The sequence below is a fragment of the Athene cunicularia genome, assembly GCF_003259725.1.
Source record: "Athene cunicularia isolate RWA chromosome 11 unlocalized genomic scaffold, athCun1 chr11_part1, whole genome shotgun sequence".
In the NCBI taxonomy this organism is placed as follows: Eukaryota; Metazoa; Chordata; class Aves; order Strigiformes; family Strigidae; genus Athene; species Athene cunicularia.
This window is the reverse complement of record NW_020799113.1, coordinates 8,731,726-8,752,510: the sequence shown is the minus strand read 5'-3', so window position 1 is coordinate 8,752,510 and position 20,785 is coordinate 8,731,726. Positions and strand designations below refer to the sequence as shown.

The 20,785-nt window shown below is 44.5% G+C and overlaps 1 long non-coding RNA gene across 1 annotated transcript; it reads left to right on the top strand.

The window, feature by feature from the left end:
- Positions 1–1,871: 1,871 nt before the first annotated feature.
- Positions 1,872–19,810, top strand: LOC113484426. The gene is made up of 5 exons (XR_003399216.1): positions 1,872–1,958; positions 4,216–4,347; positions 4,561–4,817; positions 14,114–14,356; positions 19,666–19,810. It is a non-coding gene; the product is annotated as an uncharacterized LOC113484426 (long non-coding RNA).
- The last annotated feature ends 975 nt before the right edge of the window (positions 19,811–20,785 follow it).

Genomic DNA, 20,785 nt, shown 5'->3' with positions numbered 1-20,785 from the left:
TAAGGAATGTTAGTAAAAAATGTCTCTGTGGAGTTTAAACAACCAGTATTTTAGGCAGGGCTTGGTGGGTTACTGTCCCTGCACAAACAACTAGAATGTGAGAGTCTGGGCTGGGAAATACTTAAACTGTTTGGAAAAACTTGTTTTGTGCAGCTTGAGAGTGTCCCTGGAGGCTGTGGCCCAATGCCATGACTCCTGGTAAAGGCTGGGCTGCAGTAACAATGAAGCTTTTATGGGGAAGCTGGAGTACAATCAGAAACTTTTCGGTCCTGAGGGATTATGGGGAGGGGAGTTCCTGGGTTCAAGATGTCTGGCACATTATGCACATTTCCACCAGGATTTGGGGGTGTTCTATGGCATGCAAGGTATGCAAATTGCTAAATGTGTTTTCAATTTTGCTGTGTTGTGCTGCCTTTGTTGGGTGATCATTTTCTCTTCAGTGTAGCCAGAAGACAAGATGGGTTCATAGCACGAGAGGAAAAGTAGTTGTGTCACAAGTAGTATTGACCTATGAGGAGCTTGTATTTTTGGTTCTTCAGCACGCTTCTAACTAGGTGACTGCGGATTATTCACCGATTAAACCTCCTCTAGTAAGAAGAGTCCTGAACATCTTTGATGGACCACTCCTTACCAAAGTGATCAGAAGCGTGTGCATAGAAGCTATCTTGTTCTTGTTGCTGTTACTTAATCATTTGTGTGCTGTATATAGCCGAGGTCAACAGGAGGCCTAGCAAGTTACTGGAGTATCTGTTCACTCAGTGTTATAGCACCAATTCAGATTTTCTTTGAAGGCATCACATCACACTGCTGCTAATTAATTTGAGGGCTTTGTTACAGGGGAGAAGGCATTTCCTATTAGATGTAGATTTCCGTTACTGATGGTGTTAACTGCTGGAACAAAAAGGCCAGGATGGGCCCTACAAACCAAAAGAGAAGATAAGGGGCCATTCCTGACCACTGAACTATCACTGCCACCATACATCTGTTCCAGCATCTGGTTTGGGAACATTAAATCTGATCCAATGCCCATTGAAAGAAGTGAAAAGCTTCCTGCAGATTTTGGTAGGCTGTGGAAGGGACCGTTCAGGGGCTGAGGAGCAGCTAACCCAGCATCGCAACCACAGTTGTCTTCTTGTCAGCCTGCAGCGTGGGACGATGGCCATCCCTGTGCCCCGCACACACGTGCCACACATGCCAGGGAGCGCAGGGCTGGCCAAACCCTTGTTCGCGCTGTCAAGGGAAACAGGCCTCTCACAAACAGACCCTGGGAGAGGAGAGGTTGGAAGTAAATCTCTTTTTGTAGGCTACAGAAATGTAGCTACCAAGCTGAGACTGCCCATTGGATTAAATGGTATTTATTGCTGCTGTCTTTCTTTATTCTGGAGTCTCAAGGAAGTGAACCAGTGACAAGGGGGCTGGTTTGCTGGTAGGGTTCCCCTGCCAGGGCCCCCTTTTCCCCATTTTGTGCATCTTCCCCCTTCACTTGCTGAGGTTTAACCTCGGGCCTGCCTCCAGTTTGGAAACACTGAATGGCCCTTAATGACAGCAGCACAAACAAAACCCTATAAAGGCAGGATTTGTGATTTACATGGGGTTAATTACCACAACAAGCATGTTTATTCACTTCTCTAATAAATCCTTAAGACAGGAACAAGTATGAGCTTGACCAGATTCATCCTGTGCATGTATTTTTCTTGTAGCCATTTTTGCAAATCTGTATGCGCAGGACAGAAAAAGACAAAATATCTCCCATCACTTAAGCAATAACTCATGAGCTGTGTGTTTTTCTGCCCGTAATGGGTTCAGCATTTTCTTCATATCTGATACAAAAGAGACTTTATCATGACCTTTGCTGTCTTGTCTTTTTTTTAAAGGAAATGAGTTCATCATACATGCATATTAACTACAGCAGTGTCATCCATTGTTCTGACACCTGCTTGCCACAGGAGGAACATGAGGTCTACGTTTGTTTCTGCTAAACTAATAAGACCTGATCATTATATTCATGAGGTTAAAAACCTTCAGTGACAGGTGCTGGTGCATGTCCCGGCTCTGTGGTGTGAAGCTCTGCTTCAGCAAGGGTCCTACAAAGTCCATAATTTGCATAAATATTACTGATGACAGCAAAGTGAAGATTCACACCATCGAATAGAATGGATAGCTTGGTTTCACTGATCTGATTTACAGAAGTGGTAACTGATGACTAGTGGCTTTGGGAACCTCTGGGTTTAGGTGATGGATCACTTGAATGACTTTATGGGGACCAATATTATTAAACACTGCCCCAATTCAATTGCATTCCGATATATGCAGGTTGCAGGAAGGTTTTCTTCAGCTGTTGATTCAGCTTAACTTTAGCTGTCTTCTAGGTTTTCAGTGGCCACACATGTGTAGGGTTGACTGCAGTGTCCCTGATTTGCCAGAAAATTATTTGCAATGGCTCAGCACCGTACCAGACAGGCCCCCCTGCCATTCTTTAGGAATTTATGTCAGACAGAACATTTTGTACAATGCAGAAGATTTTGTCACCTTGATTTGAAGGAAGTTGTTTGTGCTAATGCTTAAAGGTAATGTGAGACAAGGCAAGCTCTTTACTTTAGAACACACGTTGTGCCATTGATGTACACAGTACAGTAAATATAACAAACAAAGAATCCACTGTATTTACACTGACCACAAATGCATTTGCAAAATAGGATTATTTGCAATCCAATAAAATAGTACTGCTTTTAGGCAGAAACCCTGTGTGTTCAGTGAAGTGCGCTCCTCAACTTTTCTTACCATTTATCAACCCAACACATTCCTCTCCATTTTTTTTAATGCCTTCCATTAATAGTTAAGAAAAACCTAGGGAAAACAAACACTCTATTCCTGATTGTTTATTCACCAGTCTCTTAGGAACCATAATTACGTCTCGCAGGAATTGTGTGTTTTATCATACTGTATATCTTAAAGAGCCACTTTAGGTAAAATAACAAGGAGTGCCTTATGAAGGAAAATTGGATTCATTTTAAGACTTTTTTTAACCCTCCAAAGAATGGCTCTTTGTTTACTTCTTTAGTGCATGTGGCAACTTGCCCAAGTAAATACTATGCTGCATAAATACCAGAGATTGGTATTTATGATATTACATAAACATACTCTGAATAATGACTCATTGTTGCAGTGAAGAAGAACACAAGCAACATACATTGCAGTCAATGCATTATTTCTCATCACAGTATGAAGTGGCGCTGAATCGTTGTAGTACAAAATGATACTGAGATTAGAGAGGAAAAGTCCTATAGCATTGTTTAGCACATCAGAGTTTACTAAACAATATGGAAAACAGCCAAAACAGGAAGGTGATGAGGATAAGAAACACAGCAGGTTAGTCATCAATATGCAGGGGTGAGGAATCAGTGGTTTAGTATATTTTGGGGTTGACTGGCAAAAGGTTTATTGCTCTTTAAACTAAAATCTCATCCAGTACACCACAGTTACAACAAGGAGCTGAGCCCTCAGGGTTCATACTCCCAGCCTGCAGTGATACTCAGGTCCACTTATGGCAATAGGATGTTGATACCAGTTTTCCACTCATGGAGGCACACTTTCAGGTGGCTTTATTTCTCAGAGTCTTAGTTTATCCATCTACAGTTTCATTAAACATTTACCTGCATCTCACCAAAATTCTGTGTGTGCAAGGATTTGTGTGAACAAAAATGTCACCATGTCACAACTGACAAATGTTGGCTCCCCTGCTACATGGGGTTCAGATCTGAGAAATCAAAATCCCCGAGGGAAAATGTGTATGCCAAACCTTCTCTTTGAAAACCAGTGGGGTATTAACAAACTGTTTTTCAGATCCATGGTTGTAGTCTGTCTTGTCCAAACAGCAAAAATAAAATAGCTCAAATCCTCAAAGGTCCACTGAACCACCCCTTTAAAAAGGATGATTAAAATTGTCACCCATAATAATGCACTAGCCTAAAAGTGTGACTTTTTGAAATTTTTCCCTTTCCCTGAAGCAGCCACAGCCCTTCAGGAACAGCAGAGGAATCCCAAAGGCAGAGTATGTCCACAAAACGGGTGGTTGATCCTCCTAAAATGCAGAAGTTTGGGAGGTGCTCTGTGCTGTGTTCACCTTACCTCATGAATGCAGGTTTGCGTGTTGTGACAGAGGGGTGGCTTCTTGTATTTACTGTGGTTTATCATCATCAGACATTTCCTCCCTAGGTGTAAATAAAGGGATGAATTAAGGAGTACCACTTCTTTGTTCCTGCTCTCTCACCTGAGAAGATAGCACTGGATGTTCCCAGCAGCCTCGCAAAATTCATGGGTTTACAGAAACCTCTGCACTACCGCATGGTTTGTAGCTGTTTATTGTGGTTATTAAACTGTACCTTATTCCTCTAATTTTTACTAGTTCCTCCTTTTGCTTCTTTAGTCAAAACCCACTGTGTTTAAGCAGAGCTGTGTTTTGATATCCTGGGTGCCATCTCTTACGCATCCCATCTCCTATGCAAGGTCTTACTGGGTAAATGGAACACTCACTGGCTTTTTCATCCTTGCACTTCACAGTTTTTATATGGAATAGGAGGGAACACAGACGATGGGAGAATAGAAGGCTGCTGGTCTGCAAGGAGCAATGTTTAGAGGATGTGTCCTGGGCCACAACCGAAATGCATGGCCGTAGTTAGCTGAGGTTCTGCTAGCGAGCCTGGGAATGGCTGTGGTGCCCTCTGTGCTGTTTTGGATGACAGAAGATTTATGCCTGGGCCACTTGCAGAGAGCTGCCTAAAGCACTGCAGGTCCAGGCAGAAAGCTACACCTTCAAGGTTTGTCCTTGTTTCCTGTTTTCCCAGAAAAAAAAAAAAAAAAGAGCAGTAAAGTATATCAGCAAAGTTGAAAAAACAAGAAATATGGTCAAATTACAAATTCAATCATGCTCCTGTTTTTTTGTTAGTATTATTATTAATTCAGTGGCTCTGGCCAAAGCCTCCAGTTTTATGGTGTTTGGTGCTCTTCAAACACATGCTAGGATATCATGCTGAGACATCATTCCTTTATTTCAAGATTTCACTTATCTCAAAACACGTATAGAAACCTGTCCTGGGCAGTTTTAACCTGAATTCTTTCCTCACGTTTGGGATCTGCCATTCTCTCCTCCTGGGAGCCTGGGAGATGAGATGGCAGACTAAGGTCAGCACCAAAGCCTGATAACAAGCAAGCCCCATCCAAGCCCCACAGAAGTCAGTGGGAAGGCTTGGGTGGACAGCTGTGGTTTTGACTCAGGCCCAGAGATACTAGAAAATAACAAAGGGGACAGAAGGAAAAAGCTTGGTCAGCTCTGGGGGTTATTCCTCATGTCTTTTAAAAGGAATAAATATATGTTTTTTGTTACGAATTTCTCTGAGAAGTTGTTTGTGCTCCCAGTCAGCCATGTCATAGCAATGTGCCTGTGTGATGGAGGCAGAGAAATGCTGAGCTTACAGGTTTAAACATCCTTTTTTCAGTATAGTTCATTGCAAGGAACTGTGAGTCACCACTCTTCTCTCTAACACACTGGTCTGCTCTGCGTAAAAGCACACATACAGTTTGCATAAGCAGGAGGATCACGCTAACAAAGAATGATAGCACTGCTTAAGTAGTTAAGTTGGTTATATATCCATTTAAATGTATGTGGATCAAGACATTTTTCTGTGATCTAAAGCGGCTGCCAAACCTCTGATTAGTTTGTAACTCTTATTGTGTCTTGTCTCATTCTTTTGTTTCACACAAAAGGATGCAGACACAGTTTCACTGACAGTTGCTTTGAAAAGGGCAGCCGTCTGTAGCACCTCCCAAAGAAGAAAACAGGCAAGAGACTGCAACTGCATTTCATTCCTTTATTTCTGCATAAGTAAACTGCACGCCCATGATCTCAGCACTCACTGTGCCTGTAGAAATGCACAAACCCTCCCCGTTCTAGTCAAAATGTACATATGTGGGCCTAGTCCACAGGCAGCACTTAGAAATCAGGCTAGGTTTTATGCTTTTCAGAAGTTCAGCTATCTAAACAAGGCAATGATGTTCTGGCTCCTTCCCCTAACTATTGCTGCACAAGTGAGTACCCACATGATTGCAGAAGGTAGAGAAGGATGAGGCAAACTCAGCATATAACATTTACTGAAACGGCTTAGAAAAGGATCTTAATAACTTGGAGATGATATCACAGCCATTCAGTGGTGCTGCTTCCTTCTGCCACTCCCCACATACGCAAACAAAGCAAATTCTGTCTCCCAATTTCACTCATTGTGGTTTGTACAACGATTGACATTTTTCAGATATCTTTTCTGTTATTTTTCAAATACCTTTTCTATTATTTTTCTTGATCAGAAAGCAAAAAGATAAATAAACCTGCAAACCAGACAAGGTCAAGGGTTAACTAAAGTTATCTGACAGGCAGGAAGTTGACATCCAAATGAAGAGACTGGCCTCTTTTCTTGGCCAGTTCAATGTCAGATTTTTTGGAGTCCTGAAAAATATTAACTGCTGTGTGGAAGAAGATATGTCTTCCCTGCGCCTCAACTATCCTGAGGGGTAAGAATGGTTCGTAGTAAGGATTGTCTGCTCCACAGATAATGTTTGTTTGTTTTTAAAATGTTTCAAGATTCTCAAATCAAAGGGATATATGGATCATATCCACAAATACATTACGTTAAGACAAGACACACAGCTTTAGATGTATGTAGACAGGAAAAAAATGCAAAATTATTTCATTGAACTTTGTACAGTTCTGCGCAGTGTTAAACGGCATTAAAATCCAAAATTGCATTTTAATTCTCCAGTTCAGTATATCACCAGCGAGGCACACTCTGCCAGCACTGTAGTGTCACCAGAGGAGCTGAGAATTATCCCAGACAAAGTGGTGGCTGCAAAGGAAGTGCTGTCAAGTCAGATGGCACTGAGACTGGAAGGTGTGCATGGGCCCAAACAGGACCCTGAGCCAAACACATGGGAACTGCATCTTTCTTGCCATATGCCTCAAGAGTCAGAGGACAGGAGCATCACCATTCCTGCCACCCACTGTCTGAGAGCAAGGAGGGGCAGGGATGGCATCCATCAACATTCAGGTTTTGTAGTGGTTGTCACCTGCCCTGTTCCAGCTGTGACAGGAGCCATTGAGCCACAACGACTTACATGCTCAGCATGCCCCTGTTCTAGCTGGTCCCCTCCAGCCCACAGTTCAGGTACCCCACACCCCCCACAGCTCGCTGAGAACACTTGGCCTTGGCTTCACATCTCTGTGGTCTCTTGGCCCCTTTTCTCTCAGCCAGATCTCTGTCTGGATGTAGGGATCAAAGTGTCTTTGACTGACTGTAGCTGAAAGAAAAATGCACAAGAGAAGCTCCCTGAGAAAAGGCAGACTGATGACTATGTTATCTGTTCTATGTATATATATATATAGCTTTTCCTGACATTCCTTCTAATTGCTGTGTTGTGGTAGGATTGTGCTCTTGAATTTCTAGACAGAAATATGCTGAAAAAATCGCTTTTTCACACAGCGCTGTGCAGCCTGTCCTTTCTGATGCAGATGTCTGTGAAACGACTTACGTACATTTGAGCATAAGACCACATAAAGGTATATCACTGTATACTTCCCCACTCTACAGAAGCTCCTGTTGCTCTGCACCGTTCAGGGTTTGCCTCATCTCTATGGTGCAGCTCACCTGTCCAACTTCAGACCATGATAAGGAATTTACTGGAGATTATCTGAAGAAAAGCTTAGTACCAGTGTGAAAGGTACTCAGTAGCTCTACAAGAGATGTGGCGTCAGAGATGTCAAAGAGCAGTCACAGCTGGATAATGAACTACAACAATGGCCTGGATTCCCCCATAGGTGATAAGTTGATAATCCTGAAAATACCAGAACCTACAACCTCTGGGCAGCTATACTCAGCAGTTAGATGCCACATCATATAAAGCCACAAGTATCAGTGGATATAAGGATAACATGTTTAGTGTACTTAAGTGTGTTATCCACATAATATTTTCATTAAAATCAATAGTATAGAAGAGTTTATCTTAAAAAATAAATAAATCTCAATGTTCTTGTCAGATGCCTCCAAGTGAATCACTAGTCATTCCTGCTCACTGAAGAAGTGAACTGATTTTTTTTTCCTATCTGCAAATGCTCTAAACTCAACCTGTGATCTAAAGAAAACAGGCAGCGTACTTTCTTTCGTTTGCATCAGTGTGTTAATGAAGATTCTGCAATCGGATTTTATCTGAACAGGTGATTAATTGCATTGCTGCACGAGTGCAAGTGGAATTCAGGTCCACCTCCCATCCCTGTGTTTGGCTCTCTGTGTAGTAAAGGGGTTCAGTTTGGGTTTTTTTTTAAAAAAAAAGCTTGACTTCTGTCAAGCATGCAGCTTTGACTTGAAACTGGGTCTGTTGTTCAAGTTCAATTTTTTACCACTTTGCTCCTATAACCTTAACTACCTTTTTTTGAGAAAACTGAGATCAGCCTCATTGATGATACTATGTGAGTCAGAGATGTGTCAGAGACTAGAAGTGTGATAGCTGTTCTCCTGCAACCACAGGCATCCAACTGTTATTATTTATGTACCATCGACAACGGGACATGCTCAGACTTGAAGGACTAGTGCTGACCTTCCCTTGCTAATCATTTATACACTCCTTGTTTTGAGTGCTCCACCTTAAGTTTTCTCATGACTCACTTTCTCTCTGGAGTGAACAAATAAATCCTGAAGGACTCTGTACACTTCCAAGTGTGTAACCGTTCCCCTCATACTCACCTTGTTCTCAGCAACAGAAGCTCTCCAGGTAGTAGTGCTATTCATTATGGTGTGACCTCAGAGCTGTAGGACATAGAGAGCTGAGAGGATGGTGGTGTTCAGGTTGTTTTAGGCTTCTCCTGCTGAATGTCAACCCAACAGGTTGCTACAAGGAAGTCATAAAGCTCCTCTGCTCTCTGGAGATAGTGAAGTTGGACATTTATAGTTCACCCTCCAAACAGGGAACCTCTTATCATATCATGAAGTCATAGAATGGTTTGGGCTGGAAAGGACCTTAAAGACCATCTAGTCCCAACCCCCTGCCCTGGGCAGGGACACCTTCCACCAGCCCAGGTTGCTCACAGCCCCGTCCAGCCTGGCCTTGAACCCTGCCAGGGAGGGGGCAGCCACAGCTGCTCTGGGAAACCTCTGCCAGTGTCTCACTGCCCTCACAGTGAAGAATTTCTTCCTAGTACCTAACCTAAATCTACCCTCCTTCAGTTGAAAACCGTTACCCCTCATCCTATCCCTACACCCCCTGACCAAGAGTCCCTCCCCACCTTTCCTGCAGCCCCTTTCAGTACTGGGAGGCTGCTCTAAGGTCTCTCTGGAGCCTTCTCTTCTCCAGGCTGAACACCCCCAACTCTCTCAGCCTGTCCTCACAGGGGAGCTGCTCCAGCCCCTGAGCATCTTCATGGCCTATTCTGGACTCACTCGAGCAGGTCCATCTCCTTCTTCTGTTGGTGCCCCAGAGCTGGACACAGCACTGCAGGGGGGGTCTGATGGGAGCGGAGTAGAGAGGGAGAATCCCCTCCCTCGCCCTGCTGCCCACACTGCTCTTGCTGCAGCCCAGGACACGGTTGGCTTTCTGGGCTGCGAGTGCATGTGGCTGGCTCATAGTTTTCCATTCACTCATATCCCCAAGCCCCTCCTTGCAGGGCTATTCAGGTATAGATACCTTGACCATAGTCAAAGGCTTACTGAAGCAAAATGAAACCTGATTATATCTCATAGGGATGTATATATTTTATAATATATATAATATATATGATACATAATATACAATATAATATACTTTATGTTATTATATATTTTCCCTTCTACCTTGGATATATAGCCATATATATCCATGTGCATATATACATATATAACCATGCATATGTATATACATAAATGTGTGTGTTTATAAATACACATGCATTTTTTAAACCATTTTTGCTCATTGTGCATAGCTGAGAACTCTTAAGGTGACTCACTGAATGAGCACTTGAAGACTTTTTTATCTGAAGGGAACAGTAGATTGAGGAGACCTATTTCTGGGCTGTTCAGATTGGAAGACCTCATGCTGGACACTCAAATGATGAGGCTGCTGCTGATAATTCTTACCTTATTTGTATTGACTGGTAGATCTGCTAAGTGGGGCTTAGTGCTGAGATCTCCACTTCCCTTGCACTGCTTTTGTGAGAAATAAGCAGTAAATAGTTGCCAATTTTTTGAACATACAATGAGTGTACAGGAGTGAATATTATGAATAGTACAAATATTATGGAATGTAGCAATAATGGAAAAGCACTGATTTTGTCATTAATGAGACATGCAGCAGTTCACAAACAAGACCATGAGTTTGAGAAACTTTGCAGAAGCCAAGATGACAGGAGAGAATATGGGTACAAGAGGGTGCAAGGAAATAGCATCTTGCCTTTGTCCTTTCCTTGTGTAGCTCTTCCCCAAGCGGCATTGAAGGGAAGTGGCGGGGGAAGGACCTCCTCACTGCAGGTTTGTGGGGAGCTTTGGAGAGAGCCAGTCTGCCTTGGGCAGGGTTGACTTGGCTGTGGGGTCAGAGGTGGAGGGAGGGCAGAAACATCTTTTGGCTTATGTTCAGCAGAGGCTGTGGGGCTGAGGCTTAATTGTAGGGCCTTGGGATAGGCCAGCAAGGGTGTGGGACACATCAAAATGTAATTGGAAAAGAGAGAGGCTTGATCTAACATGTTCAGAGCATTGCTGCCCTAATGGTCCCTGGTCGAGACACATCTAATGGGATGGAGCTTCACCACAGCAGTCACAGTGGAGCAATGTTAGAAGTAGGGCACTAGGGGTTGGTCCAGTGTGAGGGAGTAACTGCAGGGCTATGATGCAGAGCAGGATGTGGTTCTTCTAATTCCTTCCCCTTGTCCCATTGTTTCCTTCCCAGGCGCGCACAAAATCTTCCTCTGCCCCTCCCTCCCAGCTCAGCTTTTCTCCTCTCTCTGGCTTTTTGTCCTTCCCTGTTGTAGAGCCAAGCTCACCAGTATATACCCACACCCAGTGCAGGGGGGACTTTCCCACATGGAGTTAAATTTGCCTTCTTTTGACTATTTCTCCCTATCTGGGACCCATATGTCAAGCAAAACAATTGTTAATGGGGTTAGTTCATTACTTTGGCATGGGGTAGCAGGAGGCAGGGTCACAAATAAGTTCTTCAGAAAAGGTTGTATTTCACATCTGTGCCCATTAGTTGTGCTGGGAGGGAGGGGGAGGGCTCATTTTTGTGAATTCACAGGTCCTGGTCACACCTCAATGCCCAGGCTATGGGTCTCCTCCCTATCAGAAGATGCTAGAAAGGTCCAGGAGTTATGAGCACAGGCAAATCTTGCCTGCCTGGGACATAAAGGACATGACCTGTCCTGCCATTAGCTTTTAGAGCCAAACTCTCCCTGGCTTCAGAGGATGTTTTATGTGTGTGTAAGAAATGGTGGCAAGGTCAGGGCTAGATTGCTTCACATCACCAAAATACGAATTTATACTTTCATCCTAGAGCAAGGCTTGTGCAACAAGACAAAATGGAATAACATAAAAGCTGGGAGCCAGAGCACGCTGCAACATCACTGGAGAAAATACCCCAACAGCCCCACAGGAAGGTGACGCTGAACCTGCTGTCAGTTTAATCAGGGGTTTCTCTTATTACCACAGACATGACCTTAAAGCTTTCCTTTGCGTGCTACAGGTGCCACCTTTGACACTGAGAGGTGCAGTGCAGTAGAACTACTTCTTTTAATGGAAGTTCCCGGGCAACATACCAGTACTCTACAAACAGGTGTATTTATGGTCTTTCAGGTACAAACAGGCATGGTTTGTGATCCAGAGGAGGATGTGGTTCTTTCCATTCGCTCTCCCTGTCCACTTCTTAACCTTCCAAAGCATACGTGAAATGGCCCAGCAATGTAATCTTCCCAGGGCTGGTAAACAATATTCCTGTTCTAAATTACTTGAGTAACTTCACTAAAAATTACTGAAATACCTACAAGCATGGGCTATTAATCATTCTGCAAAATACTAGGCTAGCTTCACTAGTATAACTCAAGTCCAGCAATTGTAAGGTTTAGTCAAATCTCTGCTGCTGAATTTGTGCTCTTTTGTTACCAACTCCATTTTAAAACATTGTAAACGTTGAACAGTTTGTAAACTGGGAAAAATTCCTTTCTCCAAATTTGAAATTCATTTTCCCATACTGATCTTGCACCAAAACAGGCAGCATTCACACTGGAAGAGGACCTTATGCTAAATTCTTGTGCTGTGCTGAAAAAATACATCTCTCCAGACAGGTGCAGACAGCCCTGAACTTGCTTTGCTCACGCTCTGCGATGTTTGGATGCGTGCCGGCCCTGCAGCCGTGTTACACAGCACAGCGCCTGAGCCTTGCCATGTGCTCTCAGTGAGACCAGACAACTGGAGAACAACATTTTTCAGAAACCTCCTTGGGTCTGACACTGAAGAGCATGACTGCTCTGTGGTCTTGTGGTACATCTGACAGTATGACCATGCTCACATGTGCAAAGCCAGCTGCCATCTGGGTTGCAATATTAAAAACATTAAAAAATTAAAGGCGCATTATGTCCAGCAACAGCCCCAAGGTGTACTGGAACAGGTGTGCCAAATGCAGCAATTTATAATGAAGCAGCAAGTTACAGCCCTATTCTTTTGACTGTTTTCTGTCAGCTAGCTCAGGAAGAAGTATATGTGGCATTCTCGTTGGGCTCATAGTTCCTGGCCTTATTTCTTAGGGACTGTAAACAGGGGAGTGCTTTTCATATGAGCTTGGCTACTGTCGAGGTTTTTTTTCCTGTAGTAAAGTGTATCAGGAAGGGAGAGAGGGAGATGCAGAAACTGCTGTATGCACAATAATATTTATGAAGTCTCGTATTTAGCTATTTCTCCACCTGCCCGGTAATATATTGTATGGTTTTGTTTGCTTCCTCCATTCAAGGCTCTTAAAATGCCTTGTAGACAAAACTGGTGGTGAGCAGTAGGTTTTTTAATTAGATCAACAGGTAAACAAGCAAACTGATAGATAAACAAACAAACATGTTTGGGGGCACAAAGGTCTGTTTCCATTCTAAAGTGATATTCAGCAGAAGCAGCAATTTTCAGTGGTAAATACAGGCTAAGAAGTTCTGTGAGGTCAGGTACCAATGTCCTTTGGTTCTCCCAGGCCACTGGGGAGGCAGCCAGTGTCTCACTGCTGCTACAGCGAGGCAGACTGAAGCACGGAGAGGTGGGCTGGCTTTCTCAAGGCTATGTGCCAGTTCTGGGAGATTGAGAAAGTCCTGATCCAGGACTCCCAGTCTTTAGTAAGCCCATAAAACCACATTTTCTCCTCTTGTGGCCAGTATTGTCTCAATAATATTTTCGATTGCTCTCATATAAAGCCCTTTTTTTCCCTGGGATGTTAACATTGGCATATAGGTGTTTTCTATCAACCTTCTACAGCAGATTCAAGTTGTTCTGAAAAAGAAATTAAGTAAGGAAGTTTTACTACAAAAAAGCCATCACTTCAAGGCACATCCCTAAAGGAATACTTTGTGATCCAAAGTATCATTGCATTGGCAATTTGTCCTTAGTTAAAGCCCTTCCATGTTTCTTCCTAGAACATTGACATGGATTTAATCATCGGTTCAAACATCTAGTGAGATAAAACTTGCTTCTAAAAATGGGTTGAGTGAAAGGGACATTAGGTTATTTATCTTGCATTTTTAATGGTATTTTTGAAGCATTTAATGGTAGTTTTGAAGCATTGATAATTATGAAGGTTATTGGTTTTGCCTCCCCTCCAGTGACAAGGACAAAATTTGGAAGAGTTTCACACTGGTCTTGGGAGAACAAGAACAGGATGTCTTGTTCCCTGCGTGGGATTTATTCTAGATTCATTATTATTTCCAGGTAACCTCTTCATCTGGCTGTTTGTCCTGCTGTCCCCCTGGCTGTATGTTGTTAACCTAAAGATCCTTAGAGGCAGTTGCAAGGTGGCTCAGACTTTACCATCCTAAAGCTCAGGTAATGGAAGTAAATGACATTTTTTCCAACTTTCTCAACAGGAGCACTGCTTGCCATTACCACAGCTAGCTGTGTCCTTAAACTGCAACCCAAAGCATTTTGAGAGCCTGGCATCCTTCTCCGAGGTCTCCAGAGCTATAGCTGTGATGGCAAGAGCCGTTGCTTGGTGGTACCAAGCTGATGAAGAGCTCCCAGTTGTTATGCTGCTGTACAGATACACCAGAAGTTGCCTGTGAACATGGGTGACTGTCTCCGTGAGCCCAGCGAGAAACCCGGTGAGTTTTGTGCAAGTGCATGCCTCGGCACCAGCCACACGTCAGAGGTCTGCAGCCCCCTTCCTAGCAGGGCACAGGCTGCCCTCTAAATTCAGAGGAGTCTTGCAATCCTGGCCAAGACGAGGCTTTAGAGTGGTATTTTAGAAGTACAGGTTTCAAATGATTGGTTATCCCAAAGTTACTGCCTACTACGGACAGTCCTAAAGGCTAGGTAGGGCTCCTCTGGCACTGCCCTCTCTGTGTACAGAGAGCAGTCACCTGGCAGGAGCAAGCCTGGGTCACACACAGCACTGCCCTTGTCACAGCGTCCAAAGCTCTCCCCGGCGGTGGAGCGGGGCTCCTCTGGCCAAGCTTGCACCAAAGCTGTGCAGCAGGGTGAGTCCAAATGTCATTTCAAGGGACATTTTTATTTCTAACCACCTGCTGTGGCAGCAGCTCTTACTTCCAAAGCAAGCTTTTTCTGTTATGGATTTTTTTTTCCTTTCTTTGTAGTTTAGTTAAAGTAATTGTGGATTTAAGTGTACAGCTGGCTTCTGTATAAGAAAAAACACACACGGCTGCAAGCAGGAGGCTGCCCTGTCAGCACTGCTACCCAGAGCAGCCAGGGCTGGCTCGCCCGCAGACCCGCATGTCCCCATCCTCAGCCTCGCAGCGGCGGAGCTGTCTGGGGTGCTTTGTGCCAATGCCAACTCCCTTCTGCCGCTGCCAAAACCCTTGCAGGCCCAGTGTTGTCCTGGTATGGTGGCAAGAGCCCTTGGGGAGGTGGTCTAGTGGCTCCCGGTGAGCGTCCCGGCCGAGGCAGGCATCACCTGGCCACCCGCCTTGGCCGCTGGGCGATTCCTGGCAGAGGTGACTCACAGGCAGGGAACCCTGCGAGGGCCCTGGCACATGCCTGCACTGAAACACTGCCTACAGCCTCCTGCCTCTGCCCAGCTCGCCCTTCCTGCCGCCTTTCCCCCGGGGTCCTAACTCCCGACTTTGTTGCTCTATAAACATAATAACAATAATTATTCTCTCATTGGACACATAGCCATCTTCTTTGTTTGCAGGCTTAGATAAATATCATTCAAATCATGGAGTCTGATTCATGAGTCAGGACGATGGCAGCCCTCCAAAACCTCCTTGCCCATGGAGAGTGTGTTTGTGTGAGAGAGATAGAGAGTTTCACTGTACGAAGAGTAAGAAACTGGAAGCCAAGTGAATTAAATACAAAGCAGATAATTATGTGTAATTCATTTACTGACTAATGATTGCACCTGGTACGGAGGTTTATGAATTCATTTGACTCTGCATAGGTTCTCAAAAACAATCTCCCTGCTACAAGATAAAAACTAGGCTGACATTTCTTAACAGACCAGTGTTTACATTAGTGTTATTGTAAGATTCTACCTTTTTGGCTTATTTTCTATTTTATCTCATGAAATTTCACTTTTCCAGGTTCCTCTGGTGCCTCTTTGACAGTGACAATTGCTCAGTGCTGGTCGGGGCTGGGTGCCACTGCAGAATGAAGCCATCAGGCTGCTCCTGAAAGCTTTGCAGTGCAATTAGACGTGGCACTTATCTCCCCTGTGCTGCAGCCAAACATTGTCATGGAGACTGTGCCTTTGGCAGGGGAATGGCAGGTCATGGCCCCCTTCCCCCTCTGCTGCGATCACTGGCAAATTGGCATCTTCCCATGGTGTCACCCATGGTTGTCACCGCAGCCTGATGCCATCAGCTCCTTCCAGCGGAACACCAGCAGGCAGTACCAACCTTCACCAGCTCACGCCTGGGGGGATTTCAGGTTGGAGACCCAAAGACAAAGCCTTTAACGGGGTGAAAAAGCTTATGCTAGCCTAGTGAAACCCAGCAGTGATGTCTCAGTGTCGATGTCAGCCTGAAGACTGCAGCCTGTGTGACACCGCTCACGCCTGGCGCTCAGCCCCGGCGAGCTGGGCGAGCGGTGCTGGGGCACGGCTGCTGTGCTGCCAGAGGGGAGGTATGAGCCATGCTGGGCAGAGCAACCTGCCCGAGGCCTCGCTCAGTGCCTGCAGCAGCAGAGGTGCTACCTGAGGTGATGTTCGTACAAGTGGTGGAAGCGAAAGAGCTTTTCCAGTTGTGTTCCCTGTTCAGTCACTAGGCATAAGCTGCCGTCCCTCTCCCAGGTGGTTAAAGTGCTAGAGGCAGCTCACCTTAGCCATCCCCTCTGCCCGCCCCAACTAAACTATACACTCAGTTAATTGCTCGTGTCCCCTGTGATGGTGGTTCATCAAATCAACAGACAATTGCCTGTGTTTCCTGCTGAGACTGTCTGGACCATGATATAACTGGGATTCATTTTTTTTATTAGTTTTAAGCTGAGGGTGCATGAGCGGTAAATGTACAGGTTTATGCACAGGGAAGAGGGCTACGTCTGCAGGCATGGGATGAACACACATGTCTATGCTATGTCCTTTAAGACTGACTTTGAGAAGGGCACAAACCAAGAATGACATGTAAGGGAAAGGGGAAGTTATTTGGCAGTTTGAATAGAGACTATTCAGTAAATCATGAGGTGATCACACTGAAGGAAGAAAACCCAATAAGCTGATTGCATGTACATACACTTTCTAGCGTTATTTGTCATCGCGTGTTTACCAAAGTGTAACATGGTGCAGCTGAGCTCAGGGCTGCCAATAAAATAGCTGTAGTATCAGGTGTAACTCGCATTGCTGCAAGAACACACACTCGGAGGTTTCTCCTTGGAGCTGTCACCAGCCTTGGTGCGTGGTGATGGGGCGCAGCCAGCAGTCCCTCCGCACGGCGCCCAGGCTGCACCGCCGGGTCCCTGCGGGGGGATGGCCCCGGCCCCGCAGCCCTCTTGGGCAAGTGCTGCTCTCTCCATCTGTGGCAGCCAGGTAATGAAAACATCAGCAACAAAAAAAAGTACCCCATGCTCTGCTATTTTTGATCTGAGCTATTTGTAATGAGAAAAGCCCAAACCAGCTCATCTTGTTCACACAAATATTCCCATTGACTAAAGTGCAGTCAGCATGCGCTTTAATTTTGAGCCTATGCAATCCTTTTCCGATGAAGATCTGGCAAGCCAGAACAGATTACAGTCTGTGAGATACTTGCAGTACGATAGTATTTTACCTGTAGGTGGATCCTCATTTTAGATAGTGAGATGCAGAGCCAACGAGCCTGATTCACTGCTGTGTTACTCCAGCTTTTCAGCAGAATAACACCGCTGAATCATCAGCAAAGTTGAAATAACAAACTTAAAATGGGAGCATTGTGTCTAAGTTTGCAGCATGTGTATGGAAATGACGAGCTCCTTCTTGCAGAACCATTAACCAATATGGATTTTTTTCTCAGATCAAAACGTATCAGGAATATGACAATGTGTGCAGGATAAAGTTTTACATGTCAAAATTAAAATGCAACAGCTAGCATGGGACTCTGATGTGGTGATCAATTTTTTTTTAATTCAGAAAAAGAGGATTTTTGAGAAAAGAGCTTAAACACCTTTTAAAAAGATGAATTTTTGATGCAGTTCAATTCTGTGCACCAGAGGGTCACCATGTAAAGCTTAGAAATGAGTTAAAAACCTAGTCCTGGTTTCATTACAGTTTATGAAAATACCAAGCAATTGGGAAGATCTGAGCAATTGTGATCTTTTGTGCAGGTAGTGCTCTGGAAAAGCCAACTAAAGGCAGTAAGCAAGCTTGCAATTAGTAGTTCTAATTATAAAGTATATACATAAAACAATGTAGCATCATAAATAAAGGCCAAATTCAAATGATGCAACAGGAACAGTAGAACATCATATAAAGATGGACAAAGAGAAATGCTTCTAAATTATCTGTATTTTTTCTAATAACAGCAACAACAACAACAACAACAACAACAACAAAATAATAGCAGTGCTTTGTTCTACTGTATGTAACTTTTACAATAACCCTGTCTCAGTGCCACCTATTGCACATGCTTCTGTTGTAGACCAGAGTCTTCCGTGGATGACGTTCAGTCACGGTGTCAGGCTCCGTAATGAGAGACTGTCACCAGCACAGGCTGGAGTGGGAGCCTGTGGCCCAGGCAGCGGGGTCAGGTCACCTGTGTCATTTGTCTTTATCAGGGGACTGCCTCACGACTCACTTCCATCTCCATCACTGAGAACAGCTACCAAATGCCACAGCTGCTTTTTTTTTTTTTTGAGTTTGATCCCATATGCTTTCTAGGTAAACCAGATTTATGTCAAATGCAGGCTGTGGAGCTTGAACAAGGACTGACTGAAGTACAACGCAGCGGACTGTGCTCAATAGCCTGCGGGCCGTTTAGGTATGTGCACACCCTAAGCTCCACCGAACTGACACCGCTTTCTGCACAACCATGGAAAAGTGAAACGCCGGCGTCCTGGAGCAGCCTCTCCGCAGCTCTCCTCTGAACAAAGCGTGTGCAAGAGCAGCGCGGGATTACCTGCTGCACTGCTTCCAGAACTGCTCTCAAAACAAAGTCCTGGATGCAACTAGAGAAGGTGAAGAGACATAATACCTTAGGGAAATGTTTTTATTTATTCTCCTTGGGTGCATACATGGCAATCACCCATGCAGCATGATCCAGGATGTTGAAAACCATTTCATTATGTTCTATAAATAAAGGACTGATGTGGTTCAATTGTATCAATTATGCAACTCTTCTAAGTGGTGTAGTCAAGGGTAAATGCAGGCGAAGGACACTCCCTTTGTACCCACTCCGACTCTTGGGTATTTCTAGTATTTGCCTGCTCCTTATATACCACAGACAGATGAATCTACCCACTTTTATTTACCACTGTACCACTGACTCCTCTTTGGTCAAGAGCTTTTCCTATGCACAGATGACACAACGAAATAGAAAATGGAAGTCAAGACACTGCTATGTGTTAGTCTGTTGTGCAAGATGTAAGTGTGGCTGTACAGTAATTTCGAGCAAAGCATCGGTTTTAAACAATGTTTAAACTGACACCATTATTATGCAATATAGTTAATTATGGCTAGAAGGGCATTTGAGGTTAGTTGGCGCTACCTTTGTCCATTTTATAATTACACTAAGAAGAGGATGACTAAGTTGTGCCTAAGCTAATTGTATCCATTTGGGTTTATCCCTCCTCTTCACCATTGTAAGTCACTTGCATTCTGAACTGTAAGTTTTTTTGAGGGGTTTGGGTGCATTTGTGCTGAATACAATGGAGCTCAGTGCTGAGTGGGCAGCCTCAGGTAATATTGCAATAGTAGCATTAACAATAGCAATAATAATTACAGCTAGTCTAAGCGTTAAGCACAAAACAAATGTCACTTTTTTTCCTGCCACTACTACAGTTACCTGCACGAGATTTACCCTTATCTGCTCCCGCTCTGTGTTCGAGGACGCGTTTGTGCAGCGAGAAGAGAAAGCTGCGCAGCATGACGTGTGTCCTCCAGCCGTGCCGTGAGGCCAGCAGACACCTCCAGGGACCGGGGACAGGCTGACACGGCAGCAGGGCTGGGGCTGGGGCCACCCCCCTGCCGGGGGTGCCGGGGTTCGGGGCTCACGGGGCGCCCCCACAGCTAAAAACTCAGTTTGCTCCTTCGGTGGTAATATAAAATGATTCAACATGGCTTCAGTCAGAAGAGATACCTTTGCCTGTTACATATCATTACCTACATTTTTAGAGTGGTTTAATATGACAATTCAGATTTTGAAATGTATGTTTTCCAACACTAACTAGAGGGCCAGCTGCCTTCTGAGCAATCACAGTACTGGTGATACAACCTGGCCTGTTTATCGTAACATGGTGTTACTGACCCAGTCCCGCTCCCACAGCAGCCAAGGTGCTTTTGCCACTGATGGTGTTTCAAGGTTTCTGTAACAGGCAGATATGTTCATGTGAGCGTGAGCAGCTCTGTGTGGAGCACTTCCCTTCTGGTGTGTACAGCATCACTCAGAGAATTCATTCACATTTTTGGTAACAAACTCTCCAAGTCCGACTGGAGAATACAGGTAGCTCTGAGATAACATGCTCTGCTCATGTTATGCCACTGGTATATCACCTAAGAACATTTTCACAACACTGCAATAGTGACTGAGAGGTTATTTCTCAAACCTTGTCACCCAGAAGGTAACAGCTGAAAAGTTTCTGTTTGATTGCTAAAGAGTAGAAAGCAACAAATGAATATTGGCAAATCTTAGATGAGGCATGATGTGGATGTTGCACACCTCAGCCTAACACCCACCTTCACTTCAGGGAAAGGAGAAACCAGACCTGCAGACACACTAATCGCCTCCTGGTCTGAGAGTTCCCACTCACCTGTTTGGAAATGAACTCCAGAACCTCACTGCTTTCTATTTACGACAGCCAGTAATCATGTAGTGCTTCCAGAGTCATTAACTGCACCCCTATTACAGCATTTTGTGATGCCTTTTAATGTATAGAGTTAGAAGAAAAGGCAGTCTGGGTGG